General features: G+C 46.3%; 1 pseudogene; it reads right to left on the bottom strand.

Annotated features, from left to right (window-relative positions):
- Positions 1-3,641: 3,641 nt before the first annotated feature.
- LOC139274318 (U2 spliceosomal RNA) lies at positions 3,642-3,880 on the bottom strand (annotated as a pseudogene).
- Between the last annotated feature and the right edge of the window lie 7,231 nt (positions 3,881-11,111).

Below are 11,111 nucleotides of genomic sequence, written 5' to 3'. Positions count from 1 at the left end.
TGCATTGTCAATGTTAAGATAAGAACTAAGAACATAAGAACATAAGAAATAGGAGCAGGAGTAGGCCATACGGCCCCTCGAGCCTGCTGTGCCATTTCGATCATGGCTGACCCGATCATGGACTCAGGTCCACTTCCCATAACCCCTTATTCCCTTATCGGTTAAGAAACTGTCTGTCTCTGTCTCAAATGTATTCAATGACCAGCTTCCACAGTTCTCTGAGGCAGCGAATTCCACAGATATACAGCCCTCTGAGAGAAGAAGTTCCTCCTCATCTCAGTTTTAAATAGGCGGCCCCTTATTCTAAGATTATGCCCCCTAGTTCTAGTCTCCCCTATCAGTGGAAACATCCTCTCTGCATCCACCTTGTCAAGCCCTCTCATAATCTTATTTGCTTCAATAAGATCACCTCTCATTCTTCTGAATTCCAATGAGTAGAGGCCCAACCTACTCAACCTTTCCTCATCTCCGGAATCAACCTAGTGAACCTTCTCTGAATTCCAAAGCAAGTATATCCTTTCTGACATATGAGGAGAGATTGGATCAAGTGAGCCTTTATACATTGGAGTTTAGAAAGATGAGAGGGGATCTCATAGCAACATATAAGATTCTGACGGGACGGGACAGGTTAGATTCGGGTAGAATGTTCCCGATGTTGGGGAAGTCCAGAACCAGGGGACGCAGCCTTAGAATAAGGGGTAGGCCATTTAGGACTGAGATGAGGAGAAACTTCTTCACTCAGAGTTGTTAACCTGTGGAATTCCCTGCCACAGAGAGTTGTTGATGCCATTTCATTGGATATATTCAAAAGGGAGTTAGATATGGCCCTTATGGCTAAGGGCATCAAGGGATATGGAGAGAAAGCAGGAAAGGGGTACTGAGGGAATGATCAGCTATGATCTTATTGAATGGTGGTGCAGACTCGAAGGGCTGAATGGCCTACTCCTGCACCTATTTTCTATGTTTCATAAATATGGAAACTAAAACTGTACGCAGTATTCCAGGTGTGGCCTCACCAATACCCTGTATAACTAGCAAGACATCCCTGCTTTTATATTCCATCCCCTTTGCAATAAAGGCCATGATTCCATCGACCTTCCTGATCACTTGCTGTACCTGCATACTATCCTTTTGTGTTTCATGCACCAGGACCCCCAGATTCTGCTGTACTGCAGCACTTTGCAATTTTTCTCCATTTAAATAATAACTTGCACTTCCATTTTTTCTGCCAAAGTGGATAACCTCACACTTTCCAATGTTATACTCCATCTGCCAAATTTTTGCCCACTCACTTAGCCTGTCTATGTCCTTTTGCAGGTTTTTTGTGTCCTCCTCACACATTTCTTTTCCTTCCATCTTTGTATCGTCAGCAAACTTGGCTGCGTTACATTCAGTCCCTTCTTCCAAGTTGTTAATATAGATTGTAAATAGTTGGGGTCCCAGCACTGATCCCTGCGGTAATGTACTGGTTACTGTTTGTCAACCTGGGAATGAACCATTTATCCCGACTCTCTGTTTTCTGTTTGTTAGCCAATCCTCTATCCATGCTAATATATTACCCCCAACCCCGTGAACTTTACTTTGTGCAGTAACCTTTTATGTGGCACCTTGTCAAATGCCTTCTGGAAGTCCAAATACACCACATCCACTGGTTCCCCTTTATCCACCCTGTTTGCTACACCCGCAAAGATGCATTGTCAATGTTCAGGTGAATTGTCAATGTTAAAGTGCGCGCTGACCTACATTGGCTCCCAGTTAAGCAACACCTTGATTTCAAAATTCTCAATCTTGTTTACAAATCCCTCCATTGCATCACCCCTCAATATCTCTTTAAGCTCCCTCAGCCTCACAACACCCCTAGATATCTACACTCCTCAAATTCTGCCCTCTTGCGCATCCCTGATTATAATCGCTCAACCATCGATGGTCATGCATTCATCAGCTTAGGCCTTAAGCTCTCAAACTCCCTCCCTAAACCTCTCCGCCTCTCTACCTTTTTCCTCCTTTAAGACGATCCTTAAAACCTACCTCTTTGACCAACCTTTTGGTCATCTGCCGTAATTTCTTCTTATCTGGCTCAGTGTAAACACATTTTTGTCTGACGACACTCCTGTGAAGCGCTTTGGGACGTTTTACTATGTTCAAGGCACGATGTAAAGATAAGTTGTTGTTGTTGTCGATATTAGGATGCATTGTCAATATTAGTTGCATTGTCGATATTAAGATGCATTGTCAATGTTAAGAAATATCGTAAATGTTAAGATGTTAAGATTCCACATATATCAGCAAAATATGTTTAGAAGCCAGGGGCAATGATCTTTTTCTCATTCTCTCCTATTTTGCACGAATTGTGTTAAGTAATGTGGACTAATTGTCCCCGTTCGCCATCTGCTTTGACACACAGTCGGAGCGCTGCAAACTGTTACACGTGTATCAGTGAATCAGACTGAGACACCCAGTACCTCATCATAGACAATAAAAGAAGTTCTTTCTAAATAAATATACCGAACGGAGAGGACATTGTTTAAAACTATTACGGTGCGGGTTTCTGAAAGCAAATGCCCAACTCGGCTGGTTCTGACAGGTCAGCTGAGCAGAAGAGTGGAGCCGAGCTGCGAAGTGTCGCGAATGGAAAGGATGAGAGTAAAGACTGGCGCCCTCTGCCGTTTCCATATTTCTATTCAGTGCAGAAATAATGAAGCACAAATGTTCTTTCCTGCAATAGGAAACCCCTGACCTTTCTGAGCACAGTGAATGTAAATATCAAACCGAAAAGTACAGAACAGAACTGATTTATCATTAGATGTGATTCTATAAAAGTTTATTAAATTGAAAAGGTGTGAAGAAAACCTTATTTTTTTAAATCGTTCATGGGATATGGGCGTTGCTGGCAAGACCAGCATTTATTGGCCATCCCTAATTAACCTCGAGAAGGTGCTGGTGGTGCTGGGCCGCAGTCTGTGTGGTGAAGGTACTCCCACAGTGCTGTTAGGGAGTTCCAGGATTTTGACCGAGCCACGATGAACGAGCGGCAATATACTTCCAAGGCAGGATGGTGTGTGACTTGGAGGAGAATTAGAGGTGGTGATAGAAACATAGAAACATAGAAAATAGGTGCAGGAGTAGGCCATTCAGCCCTTCAAGCCTGCACCGCCATTCAATAAGATCCTGGCTGATCATTCACCTCAGTACCCCTTTCCTGCTTTCTCTCCATACCCCTTGATCCCTTTGGCTGTAAGGGCTATATCTAACTCCCTCTTGAATATATCCAACGAACTGGCATCAACAATTCTCTACGGTAGAAAATTCCACAGGTTAACAACTCTCTGAGTCAAGAAGTTTCTCCTCATCTCAGTCCTAAATGGCTTACCCTTTATCCTTAGACTGTGACCCCTGGTTCTGGACTTCCCCAACATCGGGAACATTCTTCCTGCATCTAACCTGTCCAGTCCCGTCAGAATTTTATATGTTTCTATGAGATCCCCTCTCATCCTTCTAAACTCCAGTGAATACTGTCATGTTTTTTTTTTTGGAAATTCGTAGCCAATCATTCCAATTCTTTGTCAAATCACAAACGCCAGAGGTCACCTTGCACACGCCAAGGATCACTCTGCGCCAATGCTCTTAGCAAAAAGGCCTAGAGCCACTGCACCGTTCCTGGAAGTACTGCAATACCAGGTTCGTGCCATGGAGGTGGATGGGTCAGGTCCCCCACACACCTCCGTGGAGGTGGATGGGTCAAGCCACCCCACCCACCTCCTGTTTCCAAAAAAGCAAGCATATACCTTCCTGATCCAGGGAGAACCACCCGGAGGTCATGGTGGCTACTCCCCTGTCAGGTCAGTTACGCATGATCTTAGCCAAAAGGCCGAGAAGCGAATGACAGTGAATACTGTCATGTATGTAACCATCATGCAACGGTAATCTTCATGTAATTGTAACCTTCATGTAACTCCTGTACATTGTACTTATACCCTAGAAATGCACACCCTGACCACAGGGGGTGAACTTGTGGGAGACACTCCTCACTTGGGTTTCCAGGTATAAAATGGGAGGTCCCACCCAGGGTCAGCACTCCTTAGTCCTGAGAATAAGGTTGAGGTAATTTAGTGACTGTGTCTGCAGTACATGCCTCGTGTGAATTTGTAGTAAGGTGCAGGGACACCATATTTGGCGACAAGAAACGGGAATCACCGAACAACGAGGATGGCCACTGGTAGCACAGAGGAACGTTACTATGTGGGTGAGGACTGGGACGACTTCGTGGAGAGATTCCAGCACAGCTTTGTCATGAAGGACTGGTCGGGAGCGGCAGCGGCTGACAAGCGGAGGGCGCATCTACTGACCAGCTGCAGACCACAGACGTATGCACTGATGAAAGACCTGCTCGCAACCCAAAAGCCAGCGGACAAGTCCTTTGAAGAGCTCAGCCAGTTGATCAAGCCGGCGAGTAGCGTACACATGGCCCGGCACCGGTTCTACACACACCAGCGTCAGGAGGGACAAAACATCTCGGACTTCGTTGCAGACCTGCGGCGCTTGGCCAGTCTCTGTAAGTTCACAGATGCCTGCAGGGGGAAGATGTTAAGGGATTTCTTCATTGAGGGCATTAATCATGTCGGGATTTTCAGGAAGCTCATAGAGACCAAGGACTTGACTTTAGAAGGGGCGGCGTTGATAGCTCAGACCTTCATGGCAGGGGAAGAGGAGACCAAGCTAATTTATGCACGCAGCCCTGGTCCAGGGAGTTAACATGGTGAACGCGGCTCGGGACCCCACAGGCGCCCCCATCACAGCCCGCCAGATCAAAATCTGGACCAACAGAGATCCCCACCTATCACTGATAAAGAAGTGTGTCCTGACTGGGGATTGGGCGCCCGCACACGGAGCGTGCCCCGAGGAGGTCAGACCGTTTCAGAGACGGATGGATGAGCTCTCCATCCAAGCCGACTGCCTGCTATGGGGCAGCCGGGTAGTCATGCCCCAGAAAGGAAGGGAAGCGTTCATCAGGGAACTCCACAGCAAGAACCCTGACATCGTGTTAATGAAGGCCATTGCCCGGTCACATGTATGGTGGCCGGGGATTGACTCAGACCTGGAACACTGGGTTCACAGGTGCACGACGTGTGCCCAGCTGGGCAATGCCCCCAGGGAGGCCCCACTCAGCCCGTGGCCCTGGCCCACCAGGCCATGGTCACGTATTCACATAGACTATGCGGGCCCGTTCATGGGGAAAATGTTCCTGATCGTTGTCGATACATACTCGAAATGGATCGAGTGCATCATATTAAACTTGTGCACGACATCCATCACCGTGGAGAGTCTGCGTACCGTTTTCGCGACCCACGGCTTGCCGGACATCCTGGTCAGCGATAATGGCCTGTGTTTCACCAGCCATGAATTCCAGGAATTTATGTCGGGCAATGGTATCAAACATGTCCGGACAGTGCCATTCAAGCCGGCTTCCAATGGCCAGGCAGAACGTGCGGTCCAAGTCATAAAACAGGGCATGCTACGCATCCAAAGACCCTCCCTTCAGTACCGCCTATCGTGCCTCCTGCTGGCCTACAGGTCCCGCCCGCACTCGCTCACGGGAGTCCTGCCAGCGGAACTCCTCATGAAACGCACGCTTAAAACGCGGCTGTCCCTCATTCACCCAGCCCTGGCAGACATTGTTGAGGGCAAGCGCCAGTCCCAAACTGAGTTCCATGATCGAAACTCAAGGGGGAGGTGTATAGAAATGGATGACCCGGTGTTTGTTCTTAACCATGCTTTGGGACCCAAGTGGCTTGAGGATACAGTAATTGGCAAAGAAAGGAATAGGGTCATAGTGGTCAGACTAAACAATGGGCAGCTATGCCGCAAACACTTGGACCAAGTAAAGAAAAGGTTCAGCATAGACACGGAGGAACCTGAAGAAGAGCATGGGATGTCACCCACACCACTGCCAGTGGACGAGCAACGAGGACAATCCACAGCATGCACAGTCCCTGCGGCCAGCCCGGACAGGCCGGAATCACCTCAGGTGACAGAGACGCGTGCTGAGGCTCAGCCACCAGAGCCACAACTGTGGCGCTACACGAGAGAGGGTCGACCACCTGAAAGACTTAACCTTTGACACAAAAAGATGTAAGGGGGGAGGTGATGTCATGTATGTAACCATCATGCAACTCCTGTACACTGTACTTATACCCTAGAAATGCACACCCTGACCACAGGGGGTGAACTTGTGGGAGACACTCCTCACCTGGGTTTCCAGGTATAAAAGGGGAGGTCCCACCCAGGGTCAGCACTCCTTGGACCTGGGAATAAAGGTTAAGGTCACGTAGTGACTGTGTCTGCAGTACATGCCTCGTGTGAGTTTGTAGTAAGGTGCAAGGGCACCACAACTACAGGCCCAGTCGATCCAGTCTCTCCTCATATGTCAGTCCTGCCATCCTAGGAATCAGTCTGGTGAACCTTCGCTGCACTCCCTCAATAGCAATACCGTCCTTCCTCAGATTAGGAGACCAAAACTGAACACAATATTCCAGGTGAGGCCTCACCAAGGCCCTGTACAACTGCACAGTTGACCTCCCTGCTCCTATACTCAAATCCCATAGCTATGAAGGCCAACATGCCATTTGCCTTCTTCACCGCCTGCTGTACCTGCATGCCAACTTTCAATGACTGATGTACCATGACACCCAGGTCTCGTTGCACCTCCCCTTTTCCTAATCTGCCACCATTCAAATAATATTCTGCCTTCGTGTTTTTGCCACCAAAGTGGATAACCTCACATTTATCCACATTATACTGCATCTGCCATGTATTTACCCACTCACCTAACCTGTCCATCTTAGCATCCTCCTCACAGCTCACACTGCCACCCAGCTTAGTGTCATCTGCAAACTTGGGAGATATTACACTCAATTCCTTCATCTAAATCATTGATGTATATTGTATATAGCTGGGATCCCAGCACTGAGCCCTGCGGCACCCCACTAGTCACTGCCTGCCATTCTGAAAAGGACCCGTTTACCCCGACTCTCTGTTTCCTGTCTGCCAACCAGTTCTCTATCCACGTCAGTACATTACCCCCAATACCATGTGCTTTAATTTTGCACAACAATCTCTTGTGTCGGACCTTGTCAAAAGCCTTTTGAAAGTCCAAATACACCACATCCACTGGTTCTCCCTGGTACTAGTTACATCCTCAAAAAATTCTAGAAGTTCCCATGCGCCTGCTGCCTTTGTCCTTTTAGGTGGGAGAGGTCGGGGTTTTGGGAGGTGCTGTCGAAGAAGCCTTGTTGAGTTGCTGCTGCACTGCTTGTAATCTTATAGATTACCATGAACCGAGCTCACTATTATAACAGCGAGATTAAAGTTTTTGATTTAACAGACCCAAAGGAAGTCTATTGGGGCAGAGAAATGTGAGAATTAATTTTTTTTATTTCTAAGGAGGATTGATGGCATCATCGGTTTAAAGGCTCTCCAGGATGGAGAGCCCACTTGGGTAAGAACATAAGAAATAGGAGCAGGAGTAGTCCATTTGGCCCCCGAGCCTGCTCTGCCATTCAATAAGACCATGGCTGATCTGATCTTGGGCTCAGCTCCACTTCCCCGCCCACTTACCATAACCCTTCACTCCCTTATCGCTCAAAAATCTGTATATCTCCATTTTAAATATATTCAATGACCCAGCCTCCACAGCTCTCTGGGGCAGAGAATTCCACAGATTTACAACCCCCTGAGAGAAGAAATTCCTATTCATCTCAGTTTTAAATGGGCGGCCCCTTATTCTGAAACTATGCCCCCTAGTTCTAGATTCCCCCACGAGGGGAAACATCCTCTTTGCATCTACCTTGTCGAGCCTCCTCAGTATCTTATATGTTTCAATAAGATCACCTCTCATTCTTCTAAACTCCAATGAGTATAGGCCCAGCCTGCTCAATCTTTCTTCATAAGCCAACCCCTTCATCTTAGGAATCAACCTAGTGAACCTTCTCTGACTTGCCTCCAATGCAAGTATATCCCTCCTTAAATAAGGAGACCAAAACTGTACACAGTACTCTAGGTGTGGCCTCATCAATACCCTGTACAGTTGTAGCAGGACATCGCTGCTTTTATACTCTATCCCCCTTGCAATAAAGGCCAACATTCCATTTGCCTTCCTGATTACTTGCTGTACCTGCATACTCACTTTTTATGTTTCATGCACAAGGACCACCAGGTCCCTCTATACTGTAGCATTTTGTAATTTCTCTCCATTTAAATAATAATTTGCTTTTTTATTTTTCCTGCCAAAGCGGATAAACTCACATTCCCACATTATACTCCATCTGCCAAGTGTTTGCCCACTCTCTTAACCTGTCTATATCCCTTTGCAGATTTTGTTTTGTCCTCCTCACAATTTGCTTTCCCACCCATCTTAGTATCATCCGCAAACTTGGCTACATTACACTCGGTCCCTTCATCTAAGTCATTAATATAAATTGTAAATAGTTGAGGCCCCAGCACTGATCCCTGTGGGTAATTGGTTGTGTGGAATCAATAAGTTTGTCCTCCATACTTCCAAATTAGGAACAATGTTGCTTTGGGAAAGAATTGTACATTTGTTTGTAGAAGGAGCTGGTTGAGTTGAGTTTTTGTTACTTGAAAAGCGATCTACAGACGTCTGGTTCCGAGCGTCCATCATCTTCAGTCTAGACTTTTGAGGCTGAAAGTTGCATTGGGCCAAGTCAATGCTCAACTGCATTACCAAGGCCCCTAAAGGTCCTCTTTATCCAGACGCTCTACGAAACTTAGGAACAGGAGGAGGCCATCCAGCCTGTTCCGCCATTCAATTAGATCATGGCTGATCTGTGACTAACCCCATTTACCCGCCTTGGTTCCATTTCTCTAAATGCCCTTGCCTAACAAAAATCTATCAATCTCAGTTCTGAAATTTTCAAATGACCCCCACCCTCAACAGCTTTATGAGGGAAAGAGTTCCAGATTTCCACTATCCCTTGCGTGAAGAAGTGCTTCCCAACACCACCCCTGAACAGCCTAGATCTAATTTTAAGATTATGCCCTCTTGTTTTGGACAACACCGCCATCCTTCCCCCCCCCCCCCCACCCCGCCTCCGCCCCCCAACAGAGGATATTGGTTCTCTCTCTATCCTATGCAACAATACCGAAAATTATTTTTCTTATCACCCGATAATGTAACCGTCTATTAAATAAATGGCAATATTAATTACAATCAAGGATTGCAATCGCCTGCTGCCTTTTTTCAGTGTGTGCTGGCATTAATCAGCTATCTGCCTGGATCTTAGAGGGAAGGGCTGCAATCTGGATTGCAATCTGGATGTTCGAACTGAAAAAAAAAATTCCTGGCTTGCTTATGTGCCAGTATTTCCCTTATGACATCCCAACCAGAAAACTGACAAGCTGAAAAAATACTTCAGCTCAGTCTTTTTTTCAAACCTGACATCTAGATTTTGATCCCAACATTGGTTAGACATGGAGATTTCCCAAAGGGCTTCTTTTGATAAAAAGACTTTTGAAAGCCCCAGTGATGTGAAATTAATTAGGGCAAAATGAGTGTTGGGACTGGGACACTGGAAGACCTGGCAGCTGAACAGATGAGTGCCGTCTCCCAAGTCGGAGGCCATATCCGAAGGTCAAGGGGAAAGAACCTCTGACTATCTTGTTGGCAAATGCCTACCCATCCTGCAAAAAAATAATGATTTTGTTTCCAGGCAGTGATGGAATGCAATCAGTTCAGGCCATAGATTTTCATACTGGGACCCTGGACCCTAAGGAGACCACAAGATCGTTAGATTCCTGTTCATTCATCAGCAGATTGCTACCTTTTTCTGTATCTATTGACTTACTAACACATTAGTTATGTTCCTGTGTATACTATTAAAAATATTTTCTGCCATAATATTACTCCCTTCCTTTGGTTTGGGTGAGTGACACTGTCTTTCGGAAACTAGGACTGAAGTCCCTCCGGGGAATGTCTCAATATTTGCAGGAGGCTCCTAGGAGTGTGTTAATATTTGCAGCGAGTAGAAGGAATGTATCAATATTTGCAGGGAATCCCCAGGCGTGTGCCGATATTTGCAGGGAATCCCCAGGCGTGTGCCGATATTTGTAGGGAGTCCAGGGCGTGTGTCATTATTTAAGGGGGGATCCCTGGGAGTGTGTCAATATTTGCTGCCGGTTTCAGGAGTGTATGTTCGAAGGAGACCGCCAAAGAACATGTCTGTATTTTTCGGAGGTCCCTGGGCCTTTGAAAACAATTGATTTAGACTCTAAGCTTTCAATAATTCTGAGAAGTGCAGAGGAAAGGTGCAACCACCTCAAACTGTGGATGATTGCTCCTGAGGGAGAACATGATGGAATATCATTCACCTCCATTGAAAATTTAATCATTTCCACGCAAACTTCTTTCCAATTACTCCCCTTGATTCTGGAGTCACTGACTCATTTTGGCTCAGAGGTAGGAAGCAAAGGGTAATGGTCGATGGATATATTTGTGACTGGAAGGTTGTTTCCAGTGGGGTTCCGCAGGGCTCAGTACTGGGTACCTTGCTTTTTGTGGTATACATCAATGATCTAGATTTGAATACAGGGAGTATGATTAAGAAGTTTGCAGATGATACTAAAATTGGCTGTGTGGTTGATAATGAAGAGAAAAGTCATAGACTGCAGGAGGATATCAATCTACTGGTCAGTGGGCAGAGCAGTGGCAAATGGAATTTAATTCGGAGAAGTGTGAGATAATGCACTTGGGGGGAGGACTAATAAGGAAAGGGTATACACATTAAATGGTAGGCCACTTAGAAGTGTAGATGAACAAAAGGATCTTGGAGTGCTTGTCCACAGATCCCTGAAAGTAGCAGGCCAGGTGGATAAGGTGGTTAAGAAGGCATACGGAATGCTTGCCTTTTTTGGCCAAGGCATAGAATACAAGAGCAGGGAGGTTATGCTTACATTGTGTAATACTCTGGTTAGGCCACAGTTGGAATACTGCATGTAGTTCTGGTCGCCATATTATAAGAAGGATGTGATTGCACTAGAGAGGGTGCAGAGGAGATTTACTAGGATGCTGCCCGGAATGGAGAATCTTAGCTATGAGG

The sequence above is a fragment of the Pristiophorus japonicus genome, chromosome 9, assembly GCF_044704955.1.
Source record: "Pristiophorus japonicus isolate sPriJap1 chromosome 9, sPriJap1.hap1, whole genome shotgun sequence".
Taxonomy (NCBI): domain Eukaryota; kingdom Metazoa; phylum Chordata; class Chondrichthyes; family Pristiophoridae; genus Pristiophorus; species Pristiophorus japonicus.
This window is presented reverse-complemented; position numbering and strand designations above follow the sequence as displayed.